Raw genomic sequence first — 20208 nt, forward strand, 5'->3', positions numbered from 1 at the left:
CAACAATCTTCATCAATCATTGTAAAATCAGAGGCCACTATGGCATTATGAAAACGTGTATACCATTGTCTTGAAGACTGCTTAAGGCCATATATCGATCTCAAAAGTTGACATACTTTTTGTTCTTGGCCTTTCACAATGAAGCTAATGGGTTACTCCATGTAAATTTCTTCTTCTAATTCTCTATTTAGAAAAATAGTCTTTACATCCATTTGATGTAATTCAAGATCTATACTTGCCACTATTGCCAGAATAAGGCGAATTAAAGTAAATCTCACTACAGGAGAAAAAGTTTCCTCATAATCAATTCCTTCCTGTTGATTATACCCTTTCGCCATGAGGCGAGCTTTATATCTTTCTATTGAGTCATCAGCTTTTCGCTTTATTTTGAGAACCCATTTATTCCTAATAGCTTTGCATCCTTTTGGAAGATCAACCAGTTCCCAAACATGGTTTGACTTCATTGACTCCATTTCTTCTTCCATTGCATCTATCCATTTTTCCTTATTAGGGCAACTTAGAGCCTCATTTATATTCCTTGGCTCATCTTTATCTTGTGGAGCGACCATGAAAATTTCCCCTTCAATGTCAAAACGTCGTCGAGGAACACTTTTGCGACTTGTTCGCCGTACGGGAGATTGTACACGTGGTACATCATTCTCCATTACGCTCCCATTTGGATTAGATAATGATGGTATCGTCTCATCAAACTGTTGCAATTGAGATTGAGTCGAATTTAATTCCTCATTTCTCACATTGCTCCCACTTGGACGATCTTCATCAATTTCATTATCATGATCATAAGTTTCAAAAAGTGAATAGTCCTCACCTATTTCGCCCTTCTTAGGAAACTCATTTTCTAAGAATGTGACATCTCGTGATTCAAATTCAGTAATACTCCCACTTTCTTGCTCACCTATAAACACATACCCTTTCAAGTGCTTTGAATATCTTATAAAAATACTCTTCTTGCCTCTAGGACCTAGTTTTCCATACTTGTGAGAGGGCTCGTGAGTATAAGCAGCACAACCCCAAGGTTTAAGAAAACTTAAATCGGGTTTTCTACCTGTCCATAACTCATACGGAGTGGAAGTAACTGATTTAGAAAGCACACGGTTAAGTAAATAGGAAGCAGTTAACAAAACATCACCCCAAAAAGTGATAGGTCAGTTAGCTTGTGCCATCATAGACCTAACCATTTTCAATAGGGTTCTGTTTCTCCTCTCGGCAACACCATTTTGTTGAGGAGTATATGGAATAGACAACTATTTTTCTATTCCTTTTTCATCACATAAATTTCTGAACTCATCAGATAAATATTCTCGACCTCGATCGGATCTAAACGTTTTTATTTTCTTATTTAATTGATTTTCTACCAAGTTCATAAATTTCTTGAAGCAACTTAATGCCTCAAATTTATGAGAAATCAAATAGACATATCCAAATCAAGTATAATCATCAATGAATGTGATGAAATACACAGCCCCATGCCTTGCTCTTACATTCATTGGACCACAGATGTCAGAATGGATTAGTTGCAAAGTAAACTCAGCTCTTGTACTGTAACAACCCGAATTTCGATGTAATTCCGGGATCAATAAAACTGATATTAATTCGCATTTCATTTTAGTAAGTCTCGCCCGGAGCTGATCACTATACTAACCAATAGGGTATGGCTAACTAGAAAATTGTACGTGGACCGGGGACCCTATCGTGAAACGGACACCGATCACGAGAGACGCTGAGGGAATATTTTGGGCCAACGTGGGCTGATCGTAGGAAAGGGTGATGGATTTGGTTTGACCAAGGCCAACGATGTACAATCGGATCGCAGGTCATTCTGCACGACCGAGAGTGCACGTGGCCAACCAGTCCTGAACTTAATTCGAACGATTGTGACCTCTGGGACTAGTGATAATTTCTCATTCTCTCAATGATCGGACCGTTATGACTCGGATAACCCTAGGTCGATACGCGTGACCTCTAAACAGCCGCCCGTTAGTGAGAGACCCTGAAATTGAAAGTTTAGCGAGTTTTGTTCACGGAATTGGGCCCGAATTTCGATGCCGATTTTCAAAGGCTTAAGAGACTATTTTTAGGAATCTGACATCATATCACGCTGGCCATACACGTTTGGAGTTAGTACGAGTAAAAATTGGAATTTCGGTTCGGGGGTAAAAAATTACGATTTTGCCCCTCGGGACGCCAGCGTTGCTTTTCGAGGCCAAATGAGGTTATTTTTCGAGGCCGACACTATTTTTGGGTGGCCACGCATACCAGGAGTCGTTATGGCCAAAAATTAGAATTTCGACAGAAATTAGAAAAATAATATTATTTTATTCCCGAAACTTTGCGGTCGATTTTCGAGGGCTTGCGCGATGAATTTCGCGATTCCGACGCCATATTATGTTGGCCACGAACATATAGGGTTGATACGGGCGAAAAATGGAACTTCGCCCCGGGACCGGAAAAATGACGGTTTTGCCCCTGGGCCGTTTTCAGTTCCGAATTTTGGGAAAATTTTTGGGGTAATTAAATATGGATAATCAGCTGTATTATTGGACCTAATGACCATTTTGCCCATCAATTATTGGGCTAGAACGAACGTCGGCCGTCGGATTAGGGGTATTTTGGTCAAACGGCCCGGATCGGCGACACGTGGCGCTTTGGACTGATATTTTTGACCAAGATCAGATCAGTTTCTCTCTCCTCTCCCTCTCATTCGGCTGAACCACCCCAGAACAGCCCCTCCTTCCCTTTTTTCTCTTATTTTCTCTCTTGTTTGGCCTTGCCGGAGCGCCGCCGCCGGCCGCCGTGCTCCGCCGTCGACCACCACAGCCCCCAGCCTGAGCCTCGCCTCTGTCCGACCCCTTTCTCTCTCTCTTTCCCTCTCTTTTCTTCTCTTTTTCTCTCCCGGGTTAGCACCGCCGCCGCGTTGGAGCCTCGCCGCCGCCGCGCCGGAGCTCGGATCGCCGTTCCGTCGCCACCCAGCCGTCCAGCCACGCCGTGCGACACCGACCGTACCTGTCCGTACGGTCGGTACTGTTCACCGCGTCCGTACGGTCACTGTTCACGCTTTCGATCGCCGTCGCCGGGAATTTCGCCGCCGGTTTCACTGTTCACCAGTGATCGGCTGCCATTCCCAGTCGTCGTGACCTTGGATTAAGTGAGTAAAATTCCTAAACCCGGATTAGAGCTGATAGTGCATTTTTCTGGATTGGTTTAGGTATTATCGGTGTATAATTCGGACTGGATTGAGAACTGATTGGTGGAAATAAAATCCGAGGAATTTAGTGGGATTATTATAGATAATTATTGGGCTCGGATTGAGGAAATAGCGGCTGTCCATATTTTCGAGGAATGTACCGGATTATATTGGACAACAAGAGTTATTAGCTGAATGGCCGGGATTACCCAGAATGATTGGCTGTTGATTGATTGGTGATCAATTGTGTTTAATTGTGAAATGCCATGTTGCGTGCTTGTGTGGCTGAATCGTGCGGAGTGTGATTGGCCAATTGATGGCTTGAATTGTGTATTTGGAATTGGGCCGCACGGTATTAATAGGCCAAGTAAGCACGTGGATTGTGAATTAGGCACTGTGGAATGACTTTGATTGAACTGTGTGCCTGTGCCTATGTTATGTGGATGCTCATGTTGCATTTCATGGCACGCATTATGAATGCCGAGAATGAGGCTTGTGATGAAATTGTGTGAGACTGCGTGCCGGTCATGAGCATGTGATCACCTAAAATATCCTGAAGCGTTTTACGCGGGGTTTAGATAATAATGGGTTGTGTGATCACCTAAGGGCCTTCGAGTCGTGACATTCGGGTCGATACCGTCCTCATGCACTTTGAAGCAGGACGATGCCCGGTACGTCCGGAAGACGACCATCCTCATGCACTTTGAAGCAGGCTATGGTTCGTAAGGAGATCAGTGTTGCGCCTCATGCACTTTGAAGCAGGCTAGAGACACAGGGCCAGATCGGTTGCTGCGCCTCATGCACTTTGAAGCAGGCTAGACGCACCGGGCCGTGAATATTATTGACTCGAGTCGTAATAAATAATAAATTGGGCGATTGCCAGTGTGCCAGTGTGGGCCAGTGGGCCGGGAAATGCACATGACCTGTCAACGACATTTGCATGCATGAACATACATGGACTGGCATGTGAGTGTGTGAGACTCGGTGCATGAGCATGTGATTAGCGTACGTGTGATAATGTGTACCACATATGTGCCGTGACTATTATATGTTTATCTGTCTAACCTGCAGGGTCAGAGAATGGTTTGATTATTGTTGTATTGTGATTTAATTATTTGTTTCCGGTCAGGAGATTGCATGCTAGCCTAGCCTAGGTTTAGGGGTTGAACTCATTGAGATTCGTCTCACGGTTGTGTAAACCGAAACTTTTCAGACCCCCAACCGTGAGGATGGAGAGACCACCGACTCTTTTTGGGATCCCTGTATAGATTCGGCAGTATACCGGTACCTACCCCTCAGGTAATGGGGAGGCTTTCGTGAGGTATCGATCAGTAGTATATGTGGAGATAGGCGAGTATTTTTACCAGAAGTAGGAGTACGTGGCATGGTGCCACCGGGATGCCGATGAAAATGTGAGAGAACCCCTCAGGACTTTTGATATCCCGGTCGATGGTGTTGGGTTGATGCAGCTAATTATAACTGATGGTGAGGTGATCGACCCTAAAGTTACACCCGAGTGGATGATGCAGGAGGAGGAGGTGAATGAGGAGCCTGATGTACTAGCGGAGGACCCCGAGCCGATGGATGAGGAGGAGGATGAACCCGAGGCCATGGAGCAGGACGTAGAGGAGGACGGAGAGGTGGCAGAGCTGGGATCAGATGAGGAGGGGTTCGAGCTTTACCTTGACCCGGAGTTGAAGCCGGACTTCGAGGATGAGCGAGCCCAGGCGACGGATTCGGAGGAGTCAGAGTCTAGTGAGGACGCCTCCGAGGAGTTGTCAGAGAATTCTTCCAAGTCATCCGATCCTGATTGGGAACCTTAGGGTCACCCAATGTCCTTAGTTAGTAGTGGGGGCCGTTACTTTTTGGACTGTAGCCCTCCCCCTGAGTTTTAGCCTGACCTCCCTAGGCACTTATCCCTTTTTGACCAAGTGGTTACTGATCTTGTGTGTCTTTTTGTTTGTACTTGTAAATATTGTACAAAGGGTTTTTAATAGTAATATAAATGTGTAATTATTTTCTATGATGGTGTTTGATGTATGGCTATCATTGGCTCATATCGTAGTTGTCTGGGTTTGTTTATTTTATGCTTCCGCTTGTGTTTGATCTCTGTATGGGTGTGGGTCGGCGATGCTTCCTGGGACGTCGCAGTCAAACGACCAAAGGTGGGATGCTCGCGCTTCGTGGGGTACGGGGCGTGACATCCCCGTTTGATTTGGTATCAGAGCAAGGTCAGCTCGATTCCATTAGGTCGAAGTTGGAGTGATAAGGAGCGATGAGACCATAGATAGCCAGTAGGGTGACCTCGTGTGCTACATGCATCTCCTGACAGTAGTGTATTGATTGCGTGTTTTTCGGTGTGACCCTTACAGTGCAGGTGCGGCAGGACCCGAGGTGAGTATGCGAATTCCTTGGGTGATGTGTTGGATAATGGTTAGGCCGCATGCTGATTGATGATTGTTTTTTGATACCTGCCTATGACCTTAGACCGGTTAGATTGGTTTAAGTCTCTAATCCCTTAAGGGGTGTTATAGCAGGTAGGTGATCATTGAGGCTGTAAGATTGAGGAGAAGAGGTAAGAAAACCCAAAGGTATTTGAGTGCGGTAGGCCAAGAGGCCCAAGGCTTAATATTAGAGGTTGTGACTCAGACCCTATAAGAAATAGGGAATGTATGGGCAGGCAAGCTAGGGAAAGGGGCTGCCGTTATTGCCTCGGCTGCTGAGGTTGCAGTGATTACTGCTATGAGTGGGAATAATACCAGTTAAGCCAAACTCAAATAGTGGCCAATAGGCAAAGGCACTAGTTGTTGGAATGGTTTCTCAGGTCGAAATCGTATAAAGTCAATGGTAAGGGTGACTCCGAGATTGCACCGAGGTGGGTGTAGGAATTAGAGAAAGCCTTTGAGATTTTGGGGTGTACCGAGACTAAGAAAGTAACGTTGGCGAGGTATTAGCCGCAAGACAATGTTAATTATTGGTGGAAGACCGCCAAGGATAAGATATCCTCAATGAGTACAGTCCAGATTTGGGCCATGATTGTTAAGAGTTCCTATGGGAAAATATTTCCCAGAGAGTGCCCAAGAAAGGGAACTGACGGAGTTTATGTGACTTCGCCGAGGGCAGATGATGTGGAACGATATGAAACGGAGTCCGCTTGGCTGGTTGAGAATTCACAGGACAAGGTTCAGAAATCCCGAGACGGACTGAAGTCGGATCTCCGAAACCTAATGAGCTCACTGAACACCAGGGATGATGAGGAAGTGTATGAATGAGCTCAAGTGATAGAGCAAGATCAGTTGGAAAGTGCAACTACTTCTGGATAGTGATTTGCTCAAATTAAGGATAACCGCCCGCTTCGGGAAGAGGTAGATGGCAGGGAAACAGGTGATTCATTCCACCGGTTAGGAAGGATATCAGAAAGCTATTATGGATTGCGACTATAGTACGATCCAGTTCAACCCAGTTGGATGTCTTAGATTTGATCTTCAGGAAAGTCGAGGAGGAATCTTGATTCCTTGAATGCCATCGCTTGAGGTGACTAGATATCCGATGATAGTTGTGAAGGATACGGGGTGAATGTGGTTGACCCAACCGTGACGGAATTAAAGTTGAAAGAGTAAACTAGGTGTGTAACCTTTTGAGGTCTTTCCTTAGGAATTGCCGGAATTTAAAGGATTGAAAGTCCAGATGAAAGGACTCGTGGATACAATTTTATCCGCCCTAGTGCGCCTCCGTGGAGAGTTCCTATAGTGTGTGTGAGGAAAAAGGACAGGACATCGAGAGGGTACGTAAACTACCGGTAGTTGAAGCAGTCAGCGATAAAGAGTAAGTACCTATTGCCGAGGATCGATGATCTATCGGGTCAATTGTAAGGACCTTAATGTTCTCCGAGATTGAACCACGGACTTGATGTCACCAATGGGGACTTCGAAAAGAGAATGTTCCTAAGATTGTGTTACGGACTGAAAATTTTCTGTTAAGAATATGAACAGGAGATACAATTATGACTGCTTAACGAATGGGGTGTGGGCACTATGAGTGCATAGCGATGCCCCTCGGTTTAAGGAATACCCCGCTGTTTCTGTGGACTTAAGGAACTGGGAATTCAAAGAACTCGTGGGTTAGTTTGTCACGGTGGTCGTTGACGACAGTTTAGTGTATGCGACAAACTCCAAAGAGCATAGGTTACAATCGACAGAGATATTACAAACCTTAAGAGAACACGCATTTCACGCCAAGCATGGCAAGTGCGAACTTTGGCTCGATAGAGTCGCGTCTCCTGAGCAGATAATTTCGAAAGATGGATTTCTTGTAGATTCGACTAATGTCGAGGTGATAACTAAGTGGCCAAGATTGATGCCAATAACGGAAGTTGGCAGTATCTTAGATTTGGCTGACGATTATCGATGTTTTGTGGAAGATTCTCGTCGATAGCCGTGCTGGGGGCACGATTGATTGAGAAGGAAATCCGTTTGAATGGAATAATCACTGTGAACGGAGTTCCCAAGAGCTGAAGCGTAGGCTGATAATTGCCCTGGTATTGAATATTCAACCTGAACCGGGAGGATTCGAGGTCTATAGTGACGCTTTATTAAGAAGACTTGGGTGTGTGTTGATGCAACACGGTAGAGTAGCAAATTATGCGTCGTGCCAGTTGAGGCCACGTGAAAAGAATTACCCGACGCATGTCGAAAAATTGACTGCAACATCCTGTATCGCCATGGAAAGACTGGATGAGTAATAGATACGCTAAGTCGTGAGTCGATTGGGACGTATGGGGTGATCAAGGAATGAACCTCGTTGGGAAGGCTCAGGGACTTGGAAGTTAAATTTGGGGTGAACTGGATGTGGAATCTGTTGACCACCTTGAGGATTAGTTGGAAATCCAGGCCCAGAACAAGGAATGGCATTATGTGGATCACGAGATACGAAGAGTCATTGAGGTGGATGCCGATGAGAGGAAGTCGGATTTCCATATATTCGGGGATAGAAATCTTGAGGTTCTAGGAATGATTGTGTGTACCTGATGAGGCGAAACTCGAAGAGGAAAAAAAATTTGAATGGAAATTTCCGCAGTAAGCATAAGGTTCACTCGAGTAGCACAAAGGTGTGTCCAACGACGTAGGGAGTAAGAAAGAAATCATATTTGAGACCCATGAGAGTAATTATGATGTTCACACGGGCAGTACGAAATGTGCTAGGATTTGTGGTGACACTGCCGGAAAAATGGGGTGAAAGTAAATATGGCCAAGCATATGGCCAAGTGTTTGACGTGCCAACAAGTGAAGGCACAGCACTGCAAGCCAGGTGGCTTATTAAGACCGTTAGAGATTCTTGAATGGAAATGGGAACATATCACGATGGATTTCGTGACGGGTTTGCCGCGAAGCCAGAGAGGGCATGATTCGATATGGGTGATAGTGGATCGACTGACTAAATTAGCGCACTTTCTGGCGGTGCGAAAAGACTATGAGTTGGAAAGATACGCAGACTTGTATGTGAGGCAGATCGTGAGGTTGCATGGAGTACCAGTAACGATCACTTCGGACCGTGATCCGTGATTTACGGCCAACTTTTGGAAAAGTTTGCAATCAGCCTTAGGAACGAAGTTACAGTTCAGTACGGTATACCATCCACAGACAGATGGCCAGTCTGAAAGGACCATTCAAACCCTGGAGGATATGCTAAGAGCTTGTGTGATAGATTTTCAAGACAAATGGGAGGAACAGTTACACTTGGTGGAGTTTGCCTATAATAATAGCTATCAGCAGAGCATTCAGATGGCACCGTTTGAGGCCTTATATGGTAGGGCGTGTAAGACGCCTTTGTGTTGGGATGAAGTGGGTGAACGGAGTATCACGGGTTCAGAGTTGATACAGCAAACCGTTGAGGCAGTTGAGGTCATTCGAGACAGACTCAGAACGGCGCAAAGTCGCCAGAAAAGTTATGCCGATCGAAGACGACGACCTTTAGAGTTTCAGGTTGGAGATCACGTGTTTCGTAAGGTGTCGCCTATGAAGGGATTATCTAGATTCGGCAAGAAGGGAAAACTGAGTCCTAGGTATGTCGGGCCATTTGAGATTTTGGAAAAGATTGGAGATATGGCTTACCGACTTGCCTTGCCGCCCAATTTGTCCCAAGTACACAGTGTTTTCCATGTGTCGATGTTAAGAAAGTATGAACCAGACCCAACTCATGTCTTAAGGTATGAGGAGATAGAAATGGACGACAAAGTGTCGTACGTGGAAAGACCAGTAAGGATCGAGGATAGAAAAGAGCGTGTGCTGATGAACAAGACGATCCCGATGGTTAAAGTTGTCTGGGAGCACCACGGAACAGAAGGTGCCACGTGGGAAAGCGAAGAAGCTATGAGACGTCAACACCCCCAGTTATTTGAGTAGATAAGGATAGATTGCAAATTTCGAGGACGAAATTTTTGTAAGGGGGGAAGAATTGTAACAGCCCGAATTTCGGTGAAATTCCGGGATCAATAAAACTGATATTAATTCGCATTTCATTTTAGTAAGTCTCGCCCGGAGCTGATCACTCTCGGGATACTAACCAATAGGGTATGGCTAACTAGAAAATGGTACGTGGACCGGGGACCCTATCGTGAAACGGACACCGATCACGAGAGACGTTGAGGGAATATTTTGGGCCAACGTGGGCCGATCGTAGGAAAGGGTGATGGATTTGGTTTGACCAAGGCCAACGATGTACAATCGGATCGCATGTGATTCTGCACGACCGAGAGTGCACGTGGCCAACCAGTCCTGAACTTAATTCGAACGATCGTGACCTCTGGGACTAGTGATAATTTCTCATTCTCTCAATGATCGGACCGTTATGACTCGGATAACCCTAGGTCGATACGCGTGACCTCTAAACAGCCGCCCGTTAGTGAGAGACCCTGAAATTGAAAGTTTAGCGAGTTTTGTTCACGGAATTGGGCCCGGATTTCGATGTCGATTTTCAAAGGCTTAAGAGACTATTTTTGGGAATCTGACATCATATCACGCTGGCCATACACGTTTGGAGTTAGTACGAGTAAAAATTGGAATTTCGGTCCGGGGGTGAAAAATTACGATTTTGCCCCTCGGGACGCCAGCGTTGCTTTTCGAGGCCAAATGAGGTTATTTTTCGAGGCCGACACCATTTTTGGGTGGCCACGCATACCAGGAGTCGTTATGGCCAAAAATTAGAATTTCGACAGAAATTAGAAAAATAATATTATTTTATTCCCGAAACTTTGCGGTCGATTTTCGAGGGCTTGCGCGATGAATTTCGCGATTCCGACGCCATATTATGTTGGCCACGCACATAGAGGGTTGATACGGGCGAAAAATGGAACTTCGACCCGGGACCGGAAAAATGACGGTTTTGCCCCTGGGCCGTTTTCAGTTCCGAATTTTGGGAAAATTTTTGGGGTAATTAAATATGGATTATCAGCTGTATTATTGGACCTAATGACCATTTTTCCCATCAATTATTGGGCTAGAACGAACGTCGGCCGTCGGATTAGGGGTATTTTGGTCAAACGGCCCCGATCGGCGACACATGGCGCTTTGGACTGATATTCTTGACCAAGATCAGATCAGTTTCTCTCTCCTCTCCCTCTCATTTGGCTGAACCACCCCAGAACAGCCCCTCCTTCCCTTTTTCTCTTATTTTCTCTCTTGTTTGGCCTTGTCGGGAGCCGCCGCCGGCCGCCGCCGTAGGTTTCCGCTGTCGACCACCACACGGCTCACGAGCCTCGCCTCTGTCCGACCCCTTTCTCTCTCTCTTCCCTCTCTTTTTCTCTCTTTTTCTCTCCCGGGTTAGCACCGCCGCCGCGTCGGAGCCTCGCCGCCGCCGCGCCGGAGCTCGGATCGCCGTTCCGTCGCCACCCAGCCGTCCAGCCACGCCGTGCGACGCCGACCGTACCTGTCCGTACAGTGTCCGTACGGTCGGTACTGTTCTCGCGTCCGTACGGTCACTGTTCACGCCGTCCGTACGCCGTCGCCGGGAATTTCGCCGCCAGTTTCACTGTTCACCAGTGATCGGCTGCCATTCCCCGTCGTTGTGATCTTGGATTAAGTGAGTAAAATTCCTAAACCCGGATTAGAACTGATAGTGCATTTTTCTGGACTGGTTTAGGTATTATCGGTGTATAATTCGGACTGGATTGAGAACTGATTGGTGGAAATAAAATCCGAGGAATTTAGTGGGATTATTATAGATAATTATTGGGCTCGGATTGAGGAAATAGCGGCTGTCCATATTTTCGAGGAATGTACCGGATTATATTGGACAACAAGAGTTATTAGCTGAATGGCCGGGATTACCCAGAATGATTGGCTGTTGATTGATTGGTGATCAATTGTGTTTAATTGTGAAATGCCATGTTGCGTGCTTGTGTGGCTGAATCGTGCGGAGTGTGATTGGCCAATTGATGGCTTGAATTGTGTATTTGGAATTGGGCCGCACGGTATTAATAGGCCAAGTAAGCACGTGGATTGTGAATTAGGCACTGTGGAATGACTTTGATTGAACTGTGTGCCTGTGCCTATGTTATGTGGATGCTCATGTTGCATTTCATGGCACGCATTATGAATGCCGAGAATGAGGCTTGTGATGAAATTGTGTGAGACTGCGTGCCGGTCATGAGCATGTGATCACCTAAAATACCCTGAAGCGTTTTATGCGGGGTTTAGATAATAATGGGTTGTGTGATCACCTAAGGGCCTTCGGGTCGTGACCTTCGGGTCGATACCGTCCTCACTTTGAAGCAGGACGATGCCCGGTACGTCCGGAAGACGACCATCCTCATGCACTTTGAAGCAGGCTCTGGTTCGTAAGGAGATCAGTGTTGCGCCTCATGCACTTTGAAGCAGGCTAGAGACACAGGGCCAGATCGGTTGCTGCGCCTCATGCACTTTGAAGCAGGCTAGACGCACCGGGCCGTGAATATTGTTGACTCGAGTCGTAATGTGTACCACGTATGTGCCGTGACTATTATATGTTGATATGTCTAATCTGCAGGGTCAGAGAATGGTTTGATTATTGTTGTATTGTGATTTAAATAATTGTTTCCGGTCAGGAGATTGCATGCTAGCCTAGCCTAGGTTTAGGGTTGAACTCATTGAGATTCGTCTCACGGTTGTGTAAACCGAAACTTTTCATACCCCCAACCGTGAGGGTGGAGAGACCACCGACTCTTTTTGGGATCCTTGTACAGATTCGGCAGTATACCGGTACCTACCCCTCAGGTAATGGGGAGGCTTTCGTGAGGTATCGATCAGTAGTATATGTGGAGATAGGCGAGTATTTTTACAAGAAGCAGGAGTACGTGGCATGGTGCCACCGGGATGCCGATGGAAATGTGGGAGAACCCCTCAGGACCTTTGATATCCCGGTCGATGGTGTTGGGTTGATGCAGCCAATTATAACTGATGGTGAGGTGATCGACCCTAAAGTTACACCCGAGTGGATGATGCAGGAGGAGGAGGTGAATGAGGAGCCTGATGTACTAGCGGAGGACCCCGAGCCGATGGATGAGGAGGAGGATGAACCCGAGGCCATGGAGCAGGACGTAGAGGAGGATGGAGAGGTGGCAGAGTTGGGATCAGATGAGGAGGGGTTCGAGCTTTACCTTGATTCGGAGTTGGAGCCGGACTTCGAGGATGAGCGAGCCCAGGCGATGGATTCGGAGGAGTTAGAGTCTAGTGAGGACGCCTCCGAGGAGTTGTCAGAGAATTCTTCCGAGTCATCCGATCCTGATTGGGAACCTTAGGTTCACCCAATGTCCTTAGTTAGTAGTGGGGGCCGTTACTTTTTGGACTGTAGCCCTCCCCCTGAGTTTTAGCCTGACCTCCCTAGCCACTTATTCCTTTTTGACCAAGTGGTTACTGATCTTGTGTGCCTTTTTGTTTGTACTTGTAAATATTGTACAAAGGGTTTTTAATAGTAATATAAATGTGTAATTATTTTCTATGATGGTGTTTGATGTATGGCTATCCTTGGCTCATATCGTAGTTGTCTGGGTTTGTTTATTTTATGCTTCCGCTTGTGTTTGATCTCTGTATGGGTGTGGGTTGGCGATGCTTCCTGGGACGTCGCAGTCAAACGACCAAAGGTGGGATGCTCGCGCTTTGTGGGGTACGGGGCGTGACATGTACCCTTTCCGAATGGTTTCCTTGTTGTTTTCCCCGCCAGGCAATGCTCGCAAATAGACAAATCAACTTTTTCAATATTACCTAATAAGCCCTCTTTGGCTAATATTTTCATTCGTTGTCGGGTAATATGACCAAGTCTAGCATGCCACACATTCACATCATTTTCATAGGAATTGTAAGATGCAAATAGGGAATAACAAACGTTAACATCACCACAGTTAACATTTAATACAATAAAACCATCCAGAAAGTATCCACAACCATAGTAATTCGTATTCAAATACAAATCAACACCACTATTATGGAAGTTCAAATTAAAACCAAGTTTAACCAACACTAATACAGACACTAAATTCCGACGAATCTCCGGAGCATATAATACGTCATGTAGGAACAATGTGCGTCCACCACGCATCATCAACTGGCAGGTACCAATCCCTTTAACTTCAGCTTTAGAGTTGTTCCCTACATAGATCCATTTTGTTCCAGTCAGAACCGTCGGAACTCTACGAAGGCATCTTTGTCCTTCGTTACATGGTCTGTTGCTCCCGAATCTACGGTCCACAAAGGATTAGACTCAGTTAAAAATACAGAACTTGACACATAGGCAAAATTCTCAAAAATACAAGGGGAGTTTACCTTCTTTGGCTCGCCATAATCGTGAGCGAAGTGGCCTTTCTAGCTACAGTTGTAGCATTTCACCCTCGACATCTTCTTAACAAAAGAACGCTTTCCTTTGTCATGTTGATTAAATTTTGGTTTCTTACCCGAAGAACTTGCTCCCTTGCCTTTCTACTTCATAAACCTTTCGACGCGCTTGCGCTTAGTGCCCGAAGCACCATGTGAGCTAGAACCAGCATAATAGATGTCGATTTCTGGTTTCTCCGCCATGAGGCGATCCTCTTCTAACTCAAGATGGCGCATGGCATCTTCAAAGGTCTTGATGTTCTCATTATGGGTCAGGTGCACCTTCATGTGCTCCCAGCTTTGAGGCAAGGAACGGATCACTACTTGCACTTGCTGTTCATCAGTCAGAATGTGTCCAGCATCCTTCAGCTCAATGATCATGTTCGACATCTTTCTCAGGTGTTGTTTCATGGACTGACCATGAGGCTTTTTATACAAGTCAAACCTTATAGTGAGCCGTCTCAGCTTGGTCACTGACGAATGACCAAATCTTGCTACTAATGCTTCCCACATTTCCTTGGCATTCTCAAAACGCTTGAACTCTTGCATGATATCATTCTCCATGCTACTCAGCAACGTGATGCGAGCAATCGAGTTCTTCTTCTTCCATGCAGTAAATGCATCTCTGTCTCTCTTATACTGTGCAATGTTCCCATCCTCAGGTTCTTCCATAAGTTGGTTAAGAGCTTCTAGTGGTTCTTGTTCTTCTAGCATATATTGGATTTTCATGTTCCATATTTCATAATTTTCGCCGTTCAATTTCTCTCCTTTGTTCAATTCAGCCACTATTTCTTAGTTGCTGAAACTATGGTATTTGAACATTTCAGACATATAGCACGAATTATTAATGTCACTCATTTATGCATCAGTTTTACACAAACTGATTATATTAATGAGTAATTTCACATAGTTTTTAGATTCGAAAGTTTACTATGTTCCCAATTATCATCTAAAATCCTAATGTGAAATTATCGTTAATATAATCATTAAGGTAAAATTACGTTCTTTAAAGTTACTAAAACTTTTAGAACTCCCACTCAACCACATGATATTAATAAGACAGATATTATAATATAATAGTACCATAAACTATTCATAACAGAAAATATCCATCAACATCTATTCATTAAAAAACTATTTACATGAGGAACGAATCCATCATAGGAAAGAAACATGAATATCAACATGAAAAGAAATATCCACCTAGGATATCTAAAACCAGCCTAAAACATATATGAAATCAATGATACCTAACTTTCCTATAAACAGTGAATGATTTTTCAAATTTCTTAGGAAACTTAATCTCTTTCTTTGACAACCAAGAAAAGACTGTCTGGTATCCCTTAGGGTTTCTCCATGGCGCATTCATTCTTCGTCAAGTTCCATTCATCCCTAGGGTTGAAGTATTTGTTGTCTCAATCCTATAGTATTCCCTCACAAAATCTATTGCAAGTTTTTTGTAGGCTGGGACCACGTTGACCTCCCATAGGCGATGCAACACCTTTTTCCATTCGGATGGAAAAGTGTTGATCAGAACATTCAACTTCTCAAAGTCCGGCATACAGTAACCATTCCAGATGATTTTCTGTATCATCTTATTGACCTTGACCACATGATTCTCCAAATCACCATTGTCCCATCGATAAGCATCTAATTCAGCTCTCAACGCTGCAAGTCTTGCCTTTTGTTCAGCCGATCATGGGATAATAGGTGTGCACAACCTACGGGGCGACATTGTTCCTGCAACAAATGCAGAACCAAACAGGATTACACATAATCCTTAAAGTACATGATCAGCAAATTTTTTTTTTTCGGTGGTCAAAGTCGTTCAACGGTAGCCAACGGTCAACGGATGACCGGGTCGGGTCCACAGGTCAAACGGGTCCATGGGTCGGGTCATCGGGTAAAAAAAAACCGGTCGGATCGGACTAACCGGGTCGGGTCGGCTTGCCGGGCCGGGCCTTTCGACCCAAAAAAAAAAGCGACGTGGCTGATGTCAGCGTGACGTCAGCGACGCCCACATGCACACGCATGGCGTATGCGTCGCACGTGTGCGCGGCAACTGCTGCGCACGCGCGACGCACGTGCCGGCGAGGCTGCCGCTTGCGGCCGCGCGTGGAGGCGCATCCGGCCTCTCCCGGCGGCGTGCCACCCGTCGTTTTGGTCATCTCGACGAGAACTACGACCCTATGCTTTCAAAAATAAAATTTATCGCACGGAATTTCGAGAAACGATCCCGATAGTACGGTCGGATGTCGGGTTTTCGTACCAGAGCATTCATCGGCGTCGTTTCACGAACTCCGGCCAATAATCCGTTTATAAACATGTTAAACGATTAGGAAACAAGAATACACGCTGTGATACCAATGACGGAAACGGATTCCCAGAAATTGCGGAAAAACGGGAAACACATTCTCTAAAACACATTGCAAAACGCGGAAAACGTGCCCATTCTATACTTGAATCACCGATCGAACGAAGCATATTACGTAAACGAACATACCTCTTTGTCACAGATTAAATGCACCTATTGCAGCCTTGAGAGAGAGAGAGCGATCCTTCGATTGTCGAGTAAAGTCGCTTTTTGGTTTCAAGTGAGTGAGAGTTTCTGATAGTGAACCAAATCCACTTACAGAACGCACGTCAGTTTTTTTTTTCTCACTTTTGTTCCCACAAAATAACTGCCATTTGCGGTTATTTTCTTTCATGGGCTCTTTCAAGGTTAATGGGCTGGGTTAGCCCATCATGGGCGGCCCATTTATTCACAAAACCCATCAATCTTCATCTTCATATTCATCACCTTAGTCAAATATCTATCATTCTACTCTTCCTTTTTTGGTTTGGTCGCCGAGGAAGCTTCCTTCGGTCTTACTCGAAACTCGCGGTTCACGGTAGATATCATATCATATGCCAATCGAGTTCGGTTATGTAGAAGTTTTAAGCGAACGAGAGAGGGATAGTGAGAGCACTATTCAGTAGATGGACGACCCGCTGTGCGGTTTTTGGGCTTTGACATGTTTTCTGTGTTGGAGCAGAGGAGTGGCGGCGGCGGCGGCGGGGCGATGTCTTTGGTCTCTGTTTCTACGCGAGGGTCTTGTCTCTGCCGTGGATTTGTGGCGGCATTGAGGCTGAAAGGCGGCTTGATCAGAGGAGAGAGGAAGACTGCGGTGAATATGGACAGCACGATGAAGGAGCTGAGGGAAGGCGAGCCCGTGCTTGAGCCAAAATCCAACGTGGGAAGCGGGGCTGAGGACGTTGACGGCGAGGATCGTGCCACTGAGGACCAGTTTGTCACTCCTTGGGCTCTCTCTGTCGCGAGGTTTGCTTTCTTTAGATCATTTGATGCGTTGCATGTATGAATGTGGAGTGTTTTTGAGCCAAAATAGATTTTTCTATTTCTTTCCCTGGACGAGTTTCTGAGCAAAAATACGCGACACCAAATTTCTCGCCCCGCGATCGGCGGCCGGCAGGTGGACAGTGGGCAAGCGCTGGAGGACGGCGGGCGGCGATAGCTGGACGGCGGGCGAGCATCGGAGGATAGCAGGCAGCGGGGGGTGGTGGAGGACGGTGGGCGGTGAATGGCAAGAGGCGATTGGCGAGGGATGACAGATGGCGGCGAGAGGCAGACAGCAAGAGGCAATCGGCGGGCACTGGCGGATGGCGGCGGGATGTGGGATGCGGCCGGCGGGCGGCAACGGTGAGCGGCTGGCTAGTAGCAAGAGCGAGTAATGAGAAGAGTTTTTATTTTTTATTTCTATTCCAGAAATAGAAAGTAGAAAATTTTTACACCTCATTTCTGTTTCAAATCTATTTCTGAAATTAAAATTTGTCTAGAAATAGAAAATGAAATCGCGTTACCAAGCGGATTTTTGTTTAAAATCTGTTCCTGAGAACATGAAAATAGAAAAATAGAGAAACAGAATGGTTATCATGCGCCCACGGTGACCGACTCCTGGAGTTGTTAAGGGTACTTCAGCATCTTCAAATACCGAAAGCATGGTTGTCGGACATGCATGGCAATATTGGCAAGGGAATCAACTATCTCGCCGAGTAGTGTTTTTGAAATCTAGTCGTCGTCGACTCTCTCTCCTGATATGCAGGCATCAGCCTTCAGCAACCAGTAACGAAGTAGCTGACTTAAGGGAGTTCTTAAAGGCACTGCATCAACTATCCCGCCAAGTGGTGTTCTTTAATCTGCAGTTGTTGTTGACTCTCTTCCCAGCAAGAAAGAAAGCACATGTCCGGTAAGCACATCGGAGTATTGGCAAGGGATTCATGAAAGCACGGGCGATTACTTCTGATTCTATTGTTCGGAGAGAAGCATGAAACAGCCTAACCATGTTGGACTGATTCTGCGAAGGGGACGGTGTCCTGATGCTTCAGCAACAATTGTTTTCATCATATGGAGATCAGCATATCAGCTGTTTCCTAGGTTGCAAGAATTCATGCTGCAGTTGTGCGTCCACCCGTTAAAAAACCTAACCAAAATGCTGACGTGACCGTTAAGTGTCGCGCTAGCTCTTAGGTGGCGGCCACGTGGCTCCTATGGCTAATGACAAACTTAAAAATTTTGTAAGGAGTTGCAGAGAAATTTGGAAAAGAAGAACAAAAGACAAGGTGGTGAGAGGGGAGAGGAGTCTGGTGGCAGTAGGCGGCGGCAACGGAGGCAGCCACCCAGTCCCCGGAATACGCCGAGCAACCCTCATCCGCAGCTGCTGCCACCTCTATCAGGAAGGTTGCCTCTTACAAGGCTAGGCAAGGCCCTCGCCGCCACAGGAAGGGTCATGGTTGTAGCCTTTCGTCTTTGATCTGCAGCGAGCAAAGGTCCCTGGACCATATAGATTGATTTCCAGAGATTAGTCCGGTGAGAAAGAGAATGAAGCACGGGGAAGAGGAGAGAGCGTTGAATGGCTGCTATGAGCAACACCGGCAGCGGACTAAAGCACAATCTCTTTGCAGAACCCTCTGGTATCATGCATGTCTACTGATTAGAGAGATCAGGAACAGTTAGCTTTAAAGTACTTCCCTCAAGTTCATTTTCGGCAAAAGTACACTAGAAGTGCCATAACTTGTGTACGGCGATCACTTTGGTGCCATAACTTTTTTTCGGATCACTTTGGTGCCAACTTTTTTGAAAATCGATCACTTTAATGCCAATGCTGACGTGGCTCGCCGGAGAGGTCCAGTCAGCATTAAAAACCAAAAACGACGCCGTTTAGCTCGCTGACGTGTACTTTAAAAAATATATATATTATAAAAAAAAAAAACCTGCAGCAGCGGCGAGGGAGCCCTCGCCGCTGCTGCCGCCAACCCACCACCGCCGGGAAGGGCCGGCGGTGGTGGGCGCAGTGGTCGGCGAGGGCCGGATCCGGCGAGGCGAGACCTCGCCGTCGCGACCCAGGCGACGTCGAGGTTTCGCCTCGCCCAGCGAAGGCGAGGCCAGACCTCGCCGTCGCTCGGGTCGCGACGGCGAGGTCTCGCCTCGCCGGACGAGGCGAGGCCAAACCTCGCCGTCACCGGGTCACGACGGCAGGCGCGGCCTCGCTCGCCCAGCGAAGGCGAGGCCGACCTCGCCGTCGCGACCCGAGCGACGGCGAGGCCGACCTCGCCGTCGCGACCCGGGCGACGGCGAGGTCTCGCTCGCCCGAAGAAAGGCAAGGCCGGACCTCGCCGTCGCACGGGTCGCGACGGCGAGGTCTCGCCTTGCCGGACGAAGGCGAGGCCAAACCTCACCGTCGCCACGGGTCGCGACACGAGGCGCGGCCTCGCCTTTGCTGGGCGCGGCGAGACCTCGCCGTCGCGACCTAGGCGACGGCGAGGTCGGCCTCGCCTTCTCGCGACCTCGCCGTCGCGACCCGGGCGACGGCGAGGTCTCGCTCGCCCGGCCAAAGGCGGCGAGACCTCGCCGTCGCTCGGGTAGCGACGGCGAGGTCTCGCCTCCGGATCCGGCCCTCCCTGGGCTTGGCGAGGGTCGCTGGGCCCCGGCCAGGGGCCGGCAACCCTCGCCGACCACTGCGCCCACCACCGCTGGCCCTTCCCGGCGGTGGTGGGTTGGCTGCAACAGCGGCGAGGGCTCCCTCGCCGCTGCTGCAACTTTTTTTTTAAAAAAATAAAAAAATAAAAAATTCGTAAAAAAGCCACGTAATTTCCACCGTGTACAAG

This window comes from Syzygium oleosum, unplaced genomic scaffold, assembly GCF_021117445.2.
Source record: "Syzygium oleosum isolate NSW1041296 unplaced genomic scaffold, Sole_v2.1 Sole_v2.04, whole genome shotgun sequence".
NCBI classification, from domain to species: domain Eukaryota; kingdom Viridiplantae; phylum Streptophyta; class Magnoliopsida; order Myrtales; family Myrtaceae; genus Syzygium; species Syzygium oleosum.